Source organism: Delphinapterus leucas, chromosome 9 (genome assembly GCF_059928025.1).
Source record: "Delphinapterus leucas isolate spDelLeu-1000000601 "Yukka" chromosome 9, BTC_Dleu_Yukka2, whole genome shotgun sequence".
NCBI lineage: Eukaryota > Metazoa > Chordata > Mammalia > Artiodactyla > Monodontidae > Delphinapterus > Delphinapterus leucas.
The window spans coordinates 44,123,196-44,141,851 of NC_143137.1; the positions used below are offsets into that span (position 1 = coordinate 44,123,196).

The 18,656-nt window shown below is 40.5% G+C and overlaps 1 pseudogene; it reads right to left on the minus strand.

Annotated features, from left to right (window-relative positions):
* Positions 1–633: 633 nt before the first annotated feature.
* On the minus strand, positions 634–18,271 carry LOC149748395 (V-type proton ATPase 21 kDa proteolipid subunit c'' pseudogene; annotated as a pseudogene).
* Positions 18,272–18,656: the final 385 nt, after the last annotated feature.

The window sequence follows — 18,656 nt, forward strand, 5'->3', positions numbered from 1 at the left end:
TGAGAAGCCACGGCAATGAGAAGCCCGCACACCGCAATGAAGAGTAGCCCCCGCTCGCCACAACTAGAGAAAAGCCTGGGTGCAGCAATGAAGACCCAATGCAGCCAAAAATAAACAAATTAACTAATTAAAAAAAATATATATATATATATATGCACCCAACATAGGAGAACCTCAATATATAAGGCAAATGCTGACAGGCCATAAAAGGAAAAAATCAACAGTAACACAGTAACAGTGGGGGACTTTAACACCCCACTTTCATCAATGGACAGATCATCCAGACAGAAAATCACTAAGGAAACACAGGCTTTAAATGACACATTAGACCAGATGGACTTAATTGATAATTACAGAACATTCCATCCCAAAGCAGCAGAATACACATTTTTCTCAAGTGCACATGGAACATTCTCCAGGACAGATCACATGCTGCACCACAAAGCAAGACTCAGTAAATTTACAAAAATTGAAACCATATCAAGCATCTTTTCTGACCACTATGCACTATGAGATTAGAAATCAATTATAAGAATAAAACTGTAAAAAACACAAACACATGGAAGCTAAACAATATGTTACTAATCAACCAAGGGATCACAGAAGAAATCAAAGAGGTAATCAAAAAATACCTAGAGACAAATGAAAATGAGAACAGTGAGCCAACATCTACAGGATGCAGCAAGGGCAGTCCTCAGAGGGAATTTTATAGCAATACAATCCTACCTCAGGAAACAAGAAACACCTCAAATTAACAACCTAAAATTACACCTAAAGCAACTAGAGAAAGAAAAACAAACAAAACCCAAAGTTAGTAGAAGGAAAGAAATCATAAAGATCACAGCAGAAATAAATGAAATAGAGACAAAGAAAAATATAGAAAACATCAATAAACGAAAAGCTGGTTCTTTGAAAAGATAAACAAAATTGATAAACCTTTAGCCAGAGGCATCAAGAAAAAAGGGAGAGATCTGAAATCAATAAAATTAAAAATAAAGATACAACTGACACCACAGATATATAAAGGATCATAAGAAAGTACTACAAGCAACAATATGCCAGTAAAATGGACAACCTAGAGGAAATGGACAATTTCTTAGAAATGTATAACCTTCCAAACCTGAACCAGAAAGAAATAGAAAATATGAATAGACCAATCACAAGTACTGAAATTGAAACTGTGATTTAAAAACATACAACAAACAAAAGTCCAAGACCAGATGGTTTCACAGACGAATTCCATCAAACATTTAGAGAAGAGTTAACACCTATCCTTCTGAAACTATTCTAAAAAACTGCAGAGGAAGGAACACTCCCAAACTCATTCTATGAGGCCACCATCACCCTGATTACAAAATGAGACAAAGATACCACAAAAAAAGAAAATTATAGGCCAATGAACATAGATACAAAAATCCTCAACAAAATACTAGCAAACAGAATCCAACAACACATTAAAAGGATCATACAGCATGATCAAGTGGGATTTATCCCAGGGATGCATATCATTCAGTGTGATACAAATTTATCTTTTTTCAAAATAAAGTCTTTTAATTGTTCAAAATAGCACAAAATGACATCGCACTATGGTAATATTGAGTCATGGGGGTTACTCTACAATAGATGAACGGGCTTACAGTTTCCAGAAATGAGAGATCAAAGGGTGGTCGGGAATAGGGATGGGGGAAAACAATGAGACCAGGCAGTGGGCTCCAAGGTGACTAAACGTGACGTTTTCCACACATTAACAAACTGAAGAATAAAAAACATATGATCATCTCAATAGATGCAGAACAAGATTTTGATAAAATTCAACACTGATTTATGATAAAAAGTCTCCAGAAAGTGGGCATAGAGGGAACCTACCTCAACATAATAAAGGCCATATATGACAAGCTCACAGCTAACAACATACTCCCAGTGGTGAAAAGTTGAAAGCATTTCCTCTAAGATCAGGAGCAAGACCAGGATGTCCATTCTTGCCACTCTTACTCAACATAGTTCTGGAAGTCCTAGCCATGGCAATCAGAGAAGAAAAAGAAAGAAAAGGAATACAAATTGGAAAAGAAGAAGTAAAACTGTCACTGTTTGAAGATGACAAGATACTATACATAGAAATCATAAAGATGCTATACCAGAAAACTACTAGTGCTCATCAAAGAATTCGGTAAAGTCTCAGGATACAAAATTAATACACAGAAATCTCTCGCATTTCTTTTTTTTTTTTTTTAACATTTATTTATTTATTTGGCTGCAGCAGGTCTTAGTTGTAGGACGTGGGATGTTCATTGCAGCACGCAGGATGTTCACTGCAGCATGTGGGCTCTTTTAGTTGCGGCATGTGGGCTCTTTTAGTTGCAGCATGCAGGATCTAGTTCCCTGACCAGGGATCGAACCCAGGCCCCCTGCATTGGGAGCACAGAGTCTTAACCGCTGGACCACCAGGGAAGTCCCTCTTGCATTTCTATACAGTTAACAATGAAGGATAAGAAAGAGAAATTAAGGAAACAATCCCACTTACCATCACAAAGAATAAAATACTTAGGAATAAACCTACCTAAGGAGGCAAAAAACCTGTACTCGAAAACTATGAGACGCTGATAAAAGCAATTGAAGATGACACAAACAGATGCAAAGATATACCACATTCTTGGATTGGAAGAATCAATACGGTCAAAATGATTATACTACCCAAGGTAATCTAGATTCAATGCAATCCTTATCAAATACCAATGACATTTTTCACAAGAACAAAAGTTTTTAATTTGTATGGAATCACAAAAGACCCTGAATAACCAAAGCAATCCTGAGAAAGAAAAACAGAACTGGAGGAATCAGGCTCCCTGACTTCAGACTATACTACAAAGCTACAGTAATAAAAACAGTATGGTATTGTCACAAAAAGAGAAATATAGCTCAATGGGATAGGACAGAAAGCCCAGGAATAAACTCATGTACCTATGGTCAATCTATAACAAAGGAGGCAAGAATATACAATGGAGAAAAGACAATCACTTCAATAAGTGGTGCTGGGAAAACTGGACAGCTACATGTAAAAGAATGAAATTAGAACATTCTCTAACACCATACACAAAATAAACTCAAAATGGATTAAAGACTTAAATGTAAGACCGAATACTATTTAAAACTCTTAGACGAAAACTTAGGGCACTCTTTGACATAAATTGCAGCAATATCTTTTTGGATCCACTTCCTAGAGTAATGAAAATAAAAACAAAAATAAACAAATGGGACCTAATTAAACTTAAAAGCTTCTGCACAGCAAAGGAAACTATAAATAAAATGAAAAGACAATCCTCAGAATGGGAGAAAATATTTGCGAACAATGCAACCAACAAGGGATTAATCTCCAACATATACAAACAGCTCAATATCAAAAAAAAAAAAACCCAATCAAAAAAATGGACAAAAGATCTAAATAGACGTTTCTCCAAAGAAGACATACAGATGGCCAAAATCACATGACAAGATGCTCAACATCCCTAATTATTAGAGAAATGCAAATCAAAACTACAGTGAGGGCTTCCCTGGTGGCACAGTGGTTGAGAGTCTGTCTGCCGATGCAGAGGACACGGGTTCATGCCCTGGTCTGGGAAGATCCCACAAGCCGTGGAGCGGCCAGGCCCGTGAGCCATGGGCACTGAGCCTGCACGTCCGGAGCCTGTGCTCCGCAACAGGAGAGGCCACAGCAGTGAGAGGCCCGCGTACCGCAAAAAAAAAAAAAAAAAGAAAAACTACAGTGAGGTATCACTTCACACTGGTCAGAAGGGCCATCATCAAAAAGTTTACAAACAATAAATGCTGGAGAGGGTGTGGAGAAAAGGGAACCCTCCTACACTGTTGGTGGGAATGTAAATTGGTACAACCACTATGGAGAACAGCATAGGGGTTCCTTAAAAAACTAAAAATAGAACTAGCATATATGATCCAGTAATCCCTCTCCTGGGCATATATCTGGAGTAAACCATAATTACAAAAGATACATGCACCCCGATGTTTCATTGCAGCACTATTTACAATATCCAAGACATGGAAGCAACCTAAATGTCCATCAACACAGGAATGGATAGACAAGATGTGATACACACACACACACACACACACACACACACACTGGAATATTACTCAGCCATAAAAAAGAATGAAATAATACCATTTGCAGCAACATGAATGGACCTAGAGATTATCATACTAAGTGAAGTCAGTCAGACAAAGACAAATATCATATGATGTCACTTATATGTGGAATCTAAACAAATGATACAAATGAACTTATTTACAAAACAAAAACAGACCTACAGACTTCAAAAACAAACTTATGGTTACCAAAGGGGAAAGGTGGGAGGGGAGAGGGATAAATTAGGAGTTTGGGATTAACATATACACAGTACTATAAATAAAATAGATAAATCGGGCTTCCCTGGTGGCGCAGTGGTTGAGAGTCTGCCTGCCGATGCAGGGGACGCGGGTTCGTGCCCCGGTCCAGAAACATCCCACAATGCCGTGGAGTGGCTAGGCCCGTGAGCCATGGCCAAAAAAAAAAAAAAGATAAATCAACAAGGACCTGCTGTATAGCACAGGGAACTTTACTCAATATTCTGTAATAACCTATATGAGAAAAGAATCTGAAAAAGAATGGAAATATGTATATGTATAACTGAATCACTTTTCTGTACACCTGAAACTAACACAACATTGTAAATCAACTATACTCCAATATAAAATAAAAATTAAATTAAAAAAAGAATAACTTCAATTGCAAAAAAAAGAAAGAAGAAATGTACGAGGAACCTAGAATATCTTATTATACCAGATATAAAGAAAGCTATCAAAGACTATTAGAGTCACATTAAATGACTCTGCAGCCCACTAGTCAACAAGAACCATTGACCAGGTCTGACTACTGCTCCATGGGATGGGAGACACCTGGGATTCTTGACTGCTGGACCCACAAGGACAGCAGGCACTGTAACCACCATTCAAACCTCCTTGTCAATCGCACAGTGTGGGCAAACCTCTGGTCCCAGGAATATGGCCTGGTGGGCCACAGGGGCCTGACGCCCAAGGGCAAGTGTGCAAGAGCTAACTGCAAACGTGTGTTCCACTGTGACTCAGCATCGAGGCTCCCTGGAATCAGTTCTCAGGTCTGGCTGGGTAGAGATAGATGAGGCCGCAAAAAATTAAAAATGAACCAAAAACCACTGAGCAGAGAGAGGGCAGTATGAGCAACAGTAAGAATAAAAACTCCAACAAGAGGAAGATATATTAGGCTAGTGATTTGTTGAAAATTAAAGCTTCTGAATTATAACACATCTCCCTTTCATTTTTTTTGACCCAGACCAATACCATGTTTATTTCACAAACACTGGGAAGATGGGTTGGAGGTAGAGGTGGGACACGGGTGCAAAGCTGCACACAGTCATCAGCAGCCCACTCGCCACACTGAGGGTCCAGCCAGGCAGTGCCTCCAAGTCCACAGGCAGCAGAAGTGAGTGCAGGGAGGGCCCTGAACACCAAGCCCCCTGAAAGCCTAAGGGGCACAGCTCCAGCTGTCCCGGGAAAACCACAAATAAATAAGAGTGGGGGGGGGCCCACCCACACAGATCATCTAATCACCCATCTTCACTCTGGAGGTCTGAAGGATTGCAACGATGACCCCAAAGAGGCCGATGGCACTGCCAAAGATCTCCACAATGAGAATCTTTACAAAGAGGCTGGGGTCCTGCACATCAGCCAAGGTGGCTCCACTGCCCACGATGCCCACACAGACTCCACAGAAGAGGTTAGACAGGCCCACTGTGAGGCCAGCCACCAACATGGAGTAGCCTGCATGGTAGTTTTGATGGCCAATGGCCTTGGGGTCAGTAGCACTGCAAGGTTCAGCCATGTTGCTCATGACAATCGCCATGATGATGCCGTAGATGGCCACAGCCTCACAGAAGATAATGCTGATCAGGTTCTTGGTCTTAATCCTGGGGGCCTTCACCCCTTCCCCAGTGATGGAAGAGCCAGTGATGTAGATGCTCCATGCTTCCCCAACCACAGACAGGGAGATAGCTAGGCCAATGCCCAGGTTTGACCACACGACAGGGGAAGTCTCCGTCAGGAACCATGCCACATCAAAGCGGGAGCCCAAGTCAAAACTGGTGTAGCAGATTCCCATGACGAGCAGGCAGGCCCTGAAGGCCACAAAGACCCCGGAGTAGAGCAGCACTAGGCCCGTCATGGCGGCAACGATGCCATGGGGGGGGAGGAGCTCAAACCGCGTCCCTGCATCCGCTGTCCACCCTGCAGCCTGTGGGCCCGCCCCGCAGTGTCACCTCCCCTTTCATTTTTATTGTGATTCCTTTTCCCTGTTTTTTTTCATTGTACCAGTAACATTATTTTTAGAGGAAAAACATTGAAATACAAACATTAATATATGTATTTGAAAGTAGATATTTTCCCAATACTAAGCACATGCTGTATCATATATTTTCCATGTTGAAAATATTCTTCTCTCTGTGGGAGAGTGCCAGCTGTTTAGTGGTACGCAAAGGAACTTATTTTACTCTTGATCCACGGAACCTCCTAGGGGATACCACTGTAAAGTATGTCAATGTTTTTTTTTTCCTGGAAATGGTCTACTAAATATTTAATCTCTTTTCTTTATTATCATCAGAAATTAAAACACTAGCATGAAAAAATTTTAAATTTCTTAATTATTTTTATTTGGGAAAAGTGTACTCATTAGAATATATGGAATATTAAACCCTAAATAAGAGGACTTTATATCAAAAGAAATATCATTAATCATCTAATATAATGAATGTCAAAAATTCTATTTGTGTTCCTGCCAAAATACAGAAACTTATTTTTAAAAACTGAACTATTACTTTCTTTGTGTGTGTGTGTGTGTAATCCAGATTTTATTGATTATATCATTCCATACAATTTTAAGTAAACAGACTGAGAAAATAAACTGGGAATATTAAACAGATGATGGCAATATTGATGAAAATGTTCAAGTGTTTTACATAAGGTAGTAAGAGGCACCACTGCCACCATCACCCTCCGAAATTTGTATGTTTCACATAAAAAGAGTAAAATAGTTTATTGGCATTTAACTAGCATTATTCTTTGTAATTTATGCACCAAGATACACCTAAACAACTGCAGAATCTTCAGAGCAAAACAAAGCATTTTCTTTCACTAGCAAATATAGCAGTTTCAGTTTCTTTAAAAAACAAGCAAACATGGGCTTCCCTGGTGGTGCAGTGGTTAAGAATCCGCCTGCCAATGCCGGGGACACAGGTTTAAGCCCTGGTCCGGGAAGATCCCACATGCCACACAGCAACTAAGCCTGTGTGCCACAACTACTGAGCCTGTGCTCTAGAGCCTGTGCGCCACAACTACTGAAGCCCACGTGCCTAGAGCCCGTGCTCCGCAACCAGAGAAGCCACCGCAATGAGAAGGCTGCGCACCACAACGAAGAGTAGCCCCCCGCTCACAGCAACTAGAGAAGGCCCACACGCAGTAACAAAGACCCAATGTACCCAAGAATAAAAATAAAATAAAATAAATTTAAAGACCAAAAAAACCAAGCAAACAAATCAACACAACTACACACACAACCCCAAAACAAAAGTTGGCATATTTCAGTGGTCCTGAATTTTGATGTTTCTACTGTATTAATTAAAGAAATAAAATGTGATTCAGCATTTAAAAATGAGACTGATCTTCTTCACCATAATTATACTTACTTTATAATTCAAACGATTTAACTGAAGCTGATGTTAACCCAGCAAAAACCATGGATACAACTCAAACTGCTCTTTGGCTAAGGAAATTTCTTTAAAAGTTAACTATTCTTTAAAAACTCAAACCCAAGCTGCACAGGTGTAACTTTAAGAAACAACAACTGACCCTTCCAGAAACCACAGCAGTAGTTCCAAGTGTTTTGAAGCTGGGGAACACATACAGAATCACTGTAAATCGCACATACACATCAGTAACTTCCTGATAAAACTGTACTAATAGTTTCCTCTATTACTGACTAAAAAAATAAATCAAGCAGGTACTACAGTTCAGCATTTAAAAGACTTCTTTCTATGCCTATTTTTACAAAGACGCTTGGGCTGAGACATACATTTGTATACTTGAAAACAAACAAGGCTTGAAATGTGGTTTTATGTGAAACCACTTAGAAGAAATCAGTCATCAAAAAACTAAAAATACACAACAGATAAATAGGAATTTATTAAAACCACTGTCTCTAACAATATAAAAATTAAATATTAAGGCATCTTTTATTCTCATCTTGGTGTATGCAGCAAAGAGAAGTGTTTTAAATAGGAACCAGCACTTCTATTTCAAATGCTTTCTAACACATTTGGCAGATTTTTTTTCTTTCTCCTATTTCACATTCCATTGAAAGCTCTCATGATCAAACATCATGACCCAAACCAAAAGAAAAGTATAAACAGATATTGACTTATTAAAAAGCAGTTCACCCTTGAAAAATAAAAAGGAACTACAAAGAATATTCTGTATAGGGAATTTCCTGGCGGCCCAGTGGTTAGGACTCTGCGCTCTCACTGCGGAGGGCCCGGGTTTGATCCCTGGTCAGGGAACCAGGATCCCGCATGCTGCGTGGTAAAAAAAAGAACTATGCATAAAGTTCAAATACTAGTATTTAAATTTCTCTGAAGCAATTTGCGCTTCAGTAATTAAGAGAAAGAAGGGGTGAAGACTTAAACACAAGAAGCCTATTAATATGGATCACGCTGTGGACTCGTTCACTCAGTAGTCTGCTCTGTTGAGAAGAGAATTTGAAAAGGGCTTCATACTCCCTTAAAAAACAAAAATCACATTCACCAGAATAAGATCATTTAAATTAACACTGATTAAATATAATTCCCCATATTTGTCCACTTATGAAGCTCAATTTCTTCATAAAATATACTAACAGTAACATTTTCACCTTTTATTAAGGCAAGTTTGGGACTTTTATGTTTGTAGAGTAACAGGCCATAGCATGTAATCTTGCCAGCCCTCCTGCCTCCATCAAGTGTGAATGTGATCAAGCCTCTACACCCAGATACCAACCTATGAAACTACAGATGTTAGAAGAACATGTTAAATTATTTTTGCCTAAAGGATCCAATCAGCAAAATCCAGATCTTGGAAAACTGTACAGGACAAATGACCCAATTTCTTCAACAAATTGGAAAAAAATACAAAGTTGTAGAGGAGGAACCTGTGGTCATTTGAAAGATTTATCAACTAATGGCCTTGTGTAGACTTTAGTTCAGTACCAATTCAAACAAACTAAAAATAAATATGGCTCCACACAAACACTTATACATAAGCAATTATTCGTAATAACCAAAATAATGGATAAACAAAGCCTGGTAAATCCATACAAAGGAATATTATTCAGCCACAACAAGGAATGAAGTTCCTTATTCATGTTACAACAGATCAACCTTAAAAACTTTATACAAGTGAGGGTGTTACCGAACCAGGTTTGTTCTGCCGGATGCGCAGAAAGTCAAAATGGTGAGACGCCGAGGTTTGCAGCAAAGTGAGACGGGAAGACAAATCTCAAATCTGCCTTCCCAAAGGCAAGGGGCTCAGGTATTTATGGGAAAAAGAACAAAGAAGCAGGGCAGTCTGAGGCGTGGAGAGAGAGGAAAGGTTATTGGGAAAAGGTGTGATAATTGTTCTGGGCAGGCCTCTGCACGTTCAATATGTCACAAGTGGATGCTCCCATATGCCCAGCTGAAGGGTCAGTGGTCCTATCCAGTCCTAAGCAGCTCGGCTCAAACCAGACAGAGCCGACTCTTGGCTCAACCTGAAGCCGAGGCAGCTGACTCCAAGTTCCTGGAAAACACCTTGGGCAAACATATTGTTTAAGCTACGAGCTGCTTGGAGGACCTGAAAGTCTTAAAACCTTGATTAGTGAAGGCAGGTGACGTGGATTGCACCATGGTTTCAAATGAAGCCAGACATAAAAGACCACATATTGTAATTATTCCACTTATATGAAATATCCAGAAGAGGCATACCCACAGAAATTAATTTGGAAATGCGTAGCGACTGCTAATGGATACAGGGTTTCTTCTAGGTGTGATGAAACTAGTGGTGATGATTCTACAACTTTGTGAAAATACTATAAACCACTGGACTGTACACTTTAACATGGTGAATTTTATGACATGTGAATTGTACCTCAGAAAATACAGCATTCGTGGGAAAAATGGAAATTTGAATACTGACTTGCTACTTGATAATATCATCAGTTTATAATATTAAAAAATATTTATTTTTTGAGATACATTCTCAAAAATTTACAGAGGAAATACGATGCTAGAATTCGCTTTAAAAATAATACAGAATAGGTGGGAAATCATTATTTTGAGTAAGGATTACATCAAGCAAGAATCATCAATGGATTCTGTAATGGTCCTAACATATGTCCACCAATTCTTTGATATTCTCCCTTCAAGAGTTGGGACTTCAGGGAATTCCCTGGCGGTCCAGTGGTTAGGACTCGGCACTTTCACTGCCAAGGGCATGGGTTCAATCCCTGGTCAGGGAACTAAGATCCCACAAGCCACGCAGTACAGCCACACACACACACACACACACACACACACACACACACACACACACACACACACACACACACACACACACACACACAGTTGTAACTTAAAAAAAAAAAATTTGGAGCTAAATTTCCCTTCTCTGGAATGTGGGTTGGACTTGGTCCCTCACATCTAATGAGTTGACTATAGTGGAGGTGACAGTGTGTGACTTCTAAGACTAGGTCACAAGGCTTTGCCCTCTCCGGGATCACTTGCTCTAGATGAGGCCAGTACCATGCTATGAGGACACACAAGCAACCCCAGGGAGAGGCCCATGTGGCAAAGAACCGAGGCCTCCTCAGTTCTCACTAGCTAAGATCCCACAGGCTGTACGGTGCGGGGGAAAAAAAAAAAGTTCTAAAGAACACAATTGACAAAATTGGAATAAGAATGGTACAGTAGATAAAATTATTGAGTCAATGTTCAATTTACTGAGGTTAATAATTATACTATGGTCTATAAGAGAATATCCTTATTCTTAGGAAATACACAATGAAGTATTTAGGGATAAAGCGTTGTGATGTATGTTACCCTCAAATCGTTCCCCCAAAAAAGTGTGTGTGTGTGTGTGTGTGAGAAAGAGAGAGAGAGAGAGACCTACAAATGAAGCAAATGCAATAAATATTAATAATAGATGAAAGTAAAGGGTAATGGGTATTTGGTTTTTTTACTATTTTCATTTTTGCAACTTATATGTAGGTTTGAAATTATTTCCAAATAAAAACTTTAGAAAATCATATGGCAGGCTTCCCTGATGGCGCAGTGGTTAAGAATCCACCTGCCAGTGCAGGAGACACGGGTTCGAGCCCTGGTCCAGGAAGATCCTGCATGCCGTGGAGCAACTAAGCCCATGCACCACAACTAATGGCCTGTGCTCTAGAGCCTGAGAGCCACAACTACTGAGCCCTTGTGTCACAACTACCGAAGCCTGCACGCCCTAGAGCCTGTGCTCCGCAACAAGAGAAGCCACAGCAATGAGAAGCCTGTGCACCGCAACAAAGAGTAGCCCCCACTCACCGCAACTAGAGAAAGCCCGTGCACGGCAACGAAGACCCAGCGCAGACCAAAAAAAAAAAAAATCATATGGCAAAAATATTCTATGGGAGGGAGGAAAATAAGTGAGGGTAAAGATGAAAAAGATTGACTATAGGGGACTTCCCTGGCAATCCAGTGGTTAAGGCTTCCAATACATGGGTTGTGGGTTCGGTCCCTGGTCAGGGAGCTAAGATCACACATCCTCAGGGCCAAAAAACCAAAACATAAAACGAAGTAATATTGTAACAAGTTCAATAAAGAGTTTAAAAATGATCCACATAAAAGAATCTTAAAAAAAAAAAAAAGATTGACTAAAATTGATGAGTACTGAAGCTGAGTGGTTTATTATAAAAGGCTCAGGAACTTCCCTGGTGGTCCAGTGGTTAAGACTCTGAGCTACCCCCAATGCAGGGGGCCTGGGTTTGATCCCTGGTCAGGGAACTAGATCCCGCAGACCTGGCACAGCCAAATAATATTTTTTTTTTTTAAAAAAAGGAAGTTTATTATACTCTCCTGACTACTTTTGTATGTATTTGAAAATTTCCATAATGAAGGTAAACAACAATGAAGCGACTGAACTTGAAGATCCCCTATGTCTCTATGAGTTGAATGGTCTTTTTGAGCATGGTGGGTTATGGATGATGTGAATTTGAGTTTCACCTTCGTTCAAGTTTTCCCTCCAAAAATTGGGGATAATAATTTCTACTAATAGGATTATTAACTTTATATTACACATGTCAAAGTTGTTAGCACGTTTTCTAGCATATCCAATTGTTCAATATGTGTCAGTAATAATTATTACTATTGGATGAATAAGTGAAATATAAAGATTAATTTGCACTTGAGGTTAAAAGAAGTATTGTCTTCGGAGTTTGTTGTTAAGGGATTAGACCTGCATAACCACGACCATTATAGGCATAAGGTATTGGAATAGGTTCACCCTGGGTGCTGCGGAAAGAACAACGTCCTTATAATTAATTAGGTTAACTCCTACGCGTTAAGAAATTTTTTTTTTTTTTTGCGATACGCGGGCCTCTCACTGTTGTGGCCTCTCCCGTTGCGGAGCACAGGCTCCGGATGCGCAGGCTCAGCGGCCATGGCTCACGGGCCTAGCCGCTCCGCGGCATGTGGGATCCTCCCGGACTGGGGCACGTACCCGCGTTCCCTGCATCGGCAGACGGACTCCTAACCACTGCACCACCAGAGAAGCCCAAGAAAAAATTTTTTAACAGGATGTAACAGAGTCCTCTATTTACCCAAAATATCTTGTACAGAGCCTCCAGTAAAAGTACAAGACATAAAATGAGGAGCTTTTCCATCATTAAACAAAGGACTGGTGGAATCAAGCCTGCATTAAAAGTTGTGGTAAAACACACATAAAATTTACCATGTTAAGTAATTTTAAGTATACAGTTCGGTGGCACTAAGTACATTCAAATTGTTGTGCCAGCCTCACCACCATACACCTCCAGAACTTTTTATCCTGCAAAACTGAAACTCTGTACCTATTAAACAATAGCTCCCCATTCCTCCCTCCCACCAGCCTCTGGCAACCACCCTTCTCATTTCAGTCTCTGTGAGTTTGACTATTCTAGGTAACTCACACCAGGGGAATCAATACAGTAGTTGTCCTTTTGCAGCTGGCTTATTTCACTGAATGTAATGTTCTCATGGTTCATCCACACTGTAGCATGTATCAGGTTTCTTTCCTTTTTAAGGCTGAATAATATTCCACCGTATGTATATGTATCCACCATATTTTGTTTATCCAGCGATGGACACTTGGGTTGTGCACACCCCGTGATGACTGTGAAAAATGCTGCTATGAACCTGGGTGTACATATATCTCCTCCAGTCCCTGCTTTCAATTTCAAGCTTGGATTTTTACAATTTGTGGGAGAAAGTTATATTTTAAATTCCTCTTACCATCTGGCATTTGTTTGTTTGATGTGTTTAAGTGACCTGTAAGGGGACAATGATAATGCTTTTCTTGATAAAATACTAACATGAATGGTCTTGACCTATTCATAATAACTAAGCTTCCGTTTCATTTCAGGTGAGCTCCTTCATGTGCAACACTACTCACATGACTATTGGAAAGTTATTTCAATTGGAGGGATTTGAAATAGCAACCTTGTTTTAGGCTTTGGATGCTGGGTGAGGATGGGGAAAACTGAAGCTGGTCAAGTTCATGGGAAAGGGCCTGGTTTCTCTTCAGCAAAAAAGTCTTCCTCTTTGAGGCCTGAGAACTGTTACTTGCTCACATTTGATTTTCCCCGTGCACCCCTGTACGATGGCACTTCTTCCCTCTTTCCTGGAGGGTTACATAATTATGCAGCTCAACATCCTGGGCCTTTTTCCCCCGGACAGTACTTTCTGGAACTGCTAGATTTCCAGATGAGAACTGTTTATTCTGGATCAGACTTAATTTGGTCATCTGAATTCTCTTGGGTATGGAGAGTTTTTCTTACCCTTGGCCTACTTTTTGTGCTGCTAAATATCCTCTTACAGTTCCACCAAGCACTTTGTAAGACAGAAAGAGTTGAAAGCACTGCTTCTTTTGCTTTCTCAGGTCCTCTGGCTGTTTCAGTGCATCAGTTACATGGTGCTTCTCTGGTAAGCCACAACCACAGAGGAAGGAAAGGAAGGTTTTGTTCATGTCACAATGTAAATCAAGTGCCTACTATGTGCCGTGCTCCAGGCCTCATAGTTCATTACAAAACTGGAACAGTAAGGATGGTGATAGAAATACATTCAGGGCTCAGTTGGGGGCAAAAAGGCACTGAAGGCCTGAGGGCGCTAATTCCCATGCAGTGTGCTTGTATTCTGTGCCCTGGCACAGTTCAGAAGCAGAAAATCACCATTGTGTTATTGACCTCATATATCAACTCATTTTTCCATGTTCCCATAGCAACGTGGGAGAAACTGAGAAAAGATATAGGAAAGAGGAAGAAAAAACGCAGGGGAAGCAAGCTGGCCTCCTGCTTCCTCTGTATACTTCAGTAGATCCTGCATTTTCCTCTTCTCCTCGTTACCCCAGTTTCCACAGTGATTGTTCCGGTAGCTGTCAAATGTGACAATGAACATCGCATTCACTAGTATAACACTGAAGCATCATAACTCAGTCCTCCTCTGTTGGTTGTTCCCAGTTTTTCATTTTTCACTATAATGAAAAATGCTATGACAAAGAACTCCATGTACATGGCTTTTTTCTTTTTTTTGCCTTTTGGATTATTTCCTTGATATTAACTCTTAGGAATGGAATGCCAAGCAGGCTTGGGGGGGGGATTAAGTCCGTTTACATTGAGTTGGACGCTCTCCTGATGAAGGTACAGGGTCATAAAAATGTTCATGCCTGCGTTTTTGACACTCCTTAAAAGTGCATCTCATTGAAAGCAATGAAATAAGCGTTAGCTTAACATTCACACACACTCAAAGAAGAACTCCGCTGGAGTGTGCAGGAACTCGATACAGTACAGGAAGCACTGTGTCATGGAGACCTAAATAAGGAAGGAATAAACAGTCAAGTGCTGGGGAAGGCATCCTCTTCAGTCACATCATCCGGGAGGATTTTGCTGGAGCAGCTTCCCACCTAAGAGAGGATTTGAAAACCACCAATCTACCTCCTTTCTTTTATTCAGAACATAGGCCCAGAGAATTCTTTTTTTAACATGCCCAAGGTCACATAACAGTCTAGGACTGTATTCTGCCTTCAGCTTTTGGGGTTCTCTGTACAGACATCCTCTCCTAGTAAGTAAGGGAAACTGAGGTAGCAATTGGAACCCAAGGGAGGCGGCCGTGAGGGAGGCGGCCCACGTGCTTCCTTGGGCCTTTCCTCTCTCCTCTTCCCATCTCTCTCCCAGCCTAGAGGGATGAGAAACACCATCTTAAATCGGGTGGTGGAGCGTTCATTTTATTGTTTTCCTTTATACCTTACACATTGGATAAAAATTCATTTGAATCTCTTCAGTTGTTAATTTATAAAGAATTTAAAATTGTTGAAAGCAAATGTGTATTCAAAGCTAACTGCGTATCAGATACACTGCCCTTGCTTGTGCTTAGGAAATTCACACTTTCCTTTTATATCCAATTATGCTGTTCATTTCTGGTCCCTCCTCCTCGAACCTTAGGAATTCACACCATTTTCTTCATTTTCCTTTCACCTGTCTGTGGATTGTGACCTTTCACCTTCCAGTTACATATATCTTCTCCCTTCTCCCAAAGTCACAAATCAGAACTGTCCATGCATCCAATGTTTACTAAGGGCTTACTACGTCCCAGGCACTGTTCTAGTCCCTGAAGACACAGGAGTGAATAAATCAGAAAGAAATCCCTCCTCACTTTCTATAGGGGAAGATGGACAATAAACAAATATGAACACAAATAAATGCATTGACAACACATTCGTCATCTAAACCCACTGCACCCACGGGAAACCCAAGGTTCAGAGATGGTGAGTAATAAGCAAGTGTGGGTGCTGGATTTCAAACCCAGGCCTGTCTACATCCAATTTATGAGACCCTAACTTGTAAGCTACAGAGCCCTGAGCAAAAGCAAAGACTGATGCTGATTACTGTTGCCAAAGTCTAGCAAAATGAAAACGCAGGCACTTTTTTTTGGTAATTTTCACTTGTCAGAGACACCGGGCTTTCTGGGTTTGCAGTTTTCTTGAAAGATGTGCCTGAAAAATGGAAACCATATTCCTTCCATTGACCATGCCTACCTAACTCCAGAAACAAATTACAGTTTGAAATGGTTGGGGTTTTTATGATTAAAAATTTTAAAAATATGTCTTATGTGTACAATTTGATTTTAACTATGTATATACTTATGAAACCACATAGATCAAGTGAAATAGTTGATTTTAATCAACACTATGCTTGGCCTTGATATCTGTCACAGCTTGAAAGTGGATAAAGTACCTTTTGGTCCCCAAAGAAAACAACTTGATGTTTCTGTTCGAAATGCTTTGTTTTGTGAAGCTGATATAAAGGCAATTGCACTTTCCAAAACTTTCCAGCTTACTTGATGGAAAGTATTTCATACTCCTGACCCTGGGAAGGCAGCCACCTCATCCAACAGAAGTCCTCAACATACAGATGACCCCTTACAGGTACTTCTTTTCCTTCCTGTATTGGCAGGGATTTCCCCCCTCCTCACTCTTTTCCTTAATCCTTGTATTCTCACCAAGAGTGATCTCCGGTGGTTTCTATACTTCTCAGGTTCCTTCTGGCTTTAGCATCCCCAAAGACTGTTCTCTTCCTTCTTTCTCCTCTGTCATCACTCCATAACCCTTCCTAGGCCTATACTCACTGACCTGCTCTTCTGCATCACAGGCCACAGGCCCTGCCTAGGGTGGACTGAAAATCTGCTCTTATCTTTACTGTCTCTACTCAAAATCCTACCATCTTCACTCAAGAAGCAGTGTGAATGCCACCTCCTACAGGAAGCCTTCTCTGATTGTCCTAGCTGAAAGGACTGCCATGGCACTTTACTGGACCTCTCAAGACACTCATCACATTTTTCACTATCAAATTTTTTTATCAGATCTCCTCTTGTCTCCTGGAGCCCCGACAGCACCTCACCCACAGCAAGTGGTTTTGTGACTGAAACTTGACTTACTCCTGCTGGGGCTATGCAGACATGAGCTATGTTTTCAGCTGTCAAGTTGTAAGTTACATTCTTCTGTCTGTTGTGCGGAGCATTTCAGTTTTCTAGCACCTTCTACTATACTTCAGTACATACTCTGGCTTTCTGACATGCAGGCTTTTATGAGCTGAGACACAGCTCCCATAAACAACATTGTCCATTTAGGAAACCCATTCTGCATTCCCTAAGAATTGTATCAGAAACCTTGGAAATACAATCTGCTCTTCAAGGGAGAATAGTCACAGAATTTAACCTGATAATTTAAAAGGAAACAAAAAAAACATTTTCCCAACCAGGAGTAGTGACTAGTATCCTTCATTTCCAAGGAGACCCAAGAAGAAAAATTCTAAGTATTCATTAAGCCCAGATGCTCAAAGGAGTGGAATTAATGGCACACAAAATAAAAATGTTTTAAACTTCGAGTCTCAAAATGCAGGATCTATCACTAATAGAAAAACACACTTTAAAAGTTGTAAAATATAAGATTTTAAAATTTCAGGGACTTCCTTGGTGGCACAGCGGTTAAGAATCTGCCAGCCAATGCAGGGGACACGGGTTCGAGCCCTGGTCCAGGAAGATCCCACATGCTGCAGAGAAACTAAGCCCGTGGGCCACAACGACTGAACCTGCATTCTAGAATCCACGAGCCACAACTACTGAACCTGCACGCCACAACTACTGAAGCCCACGTGCCTAGAGCCCGTGCTCTGCAACAAGAGAAGCCACCACAATGAGAAGTCCGCGCACTGCAATGAAGAGTAGCCCCCGCTCGCCGCAACTAGAGAAAGCCCACGCGCAGCAACCAAGACCCAACGCAGCCAAAAATAATTTATATGTATTAAAAAAAAGATTTTAAAATTTCAGTCCTTATGCTTTTAAATGACCATAAAGTGGGTAACACACAAAAAATACTCATTTATCTTCATCTATTAAAACCTTACCTGGAATTTCCATTTCTAAGGCATTTAGTGGGAGTGAATGATCTATCGAGGGCACTGAGGCTTTGGCGTTTAATGGATGATCTTGTACAAAGAACCAATTCAGGATTCCTGCAGCTGAAGACGGTGCAGCGTAACTTCTGTCTCCGTGGTTTCTAGGAAGTGCTGCTGACTGTTTTCTAGGGCAGAGCCAGGGGGCAGGTGGAAAGGCTACTTTTCAGATTCTCTTCTGTCCTACTTTGGGCTAATCATTCCTCAGTGCACATGGCTCATCTGGTAACGCTGATCAGAATAAAAATTCCATGGATTAGATCGAATATAAATGAAAGTCCGGATGTTAACTGCAGATGGACTTTTAGAACATACGAAGTATTCCCTTCCT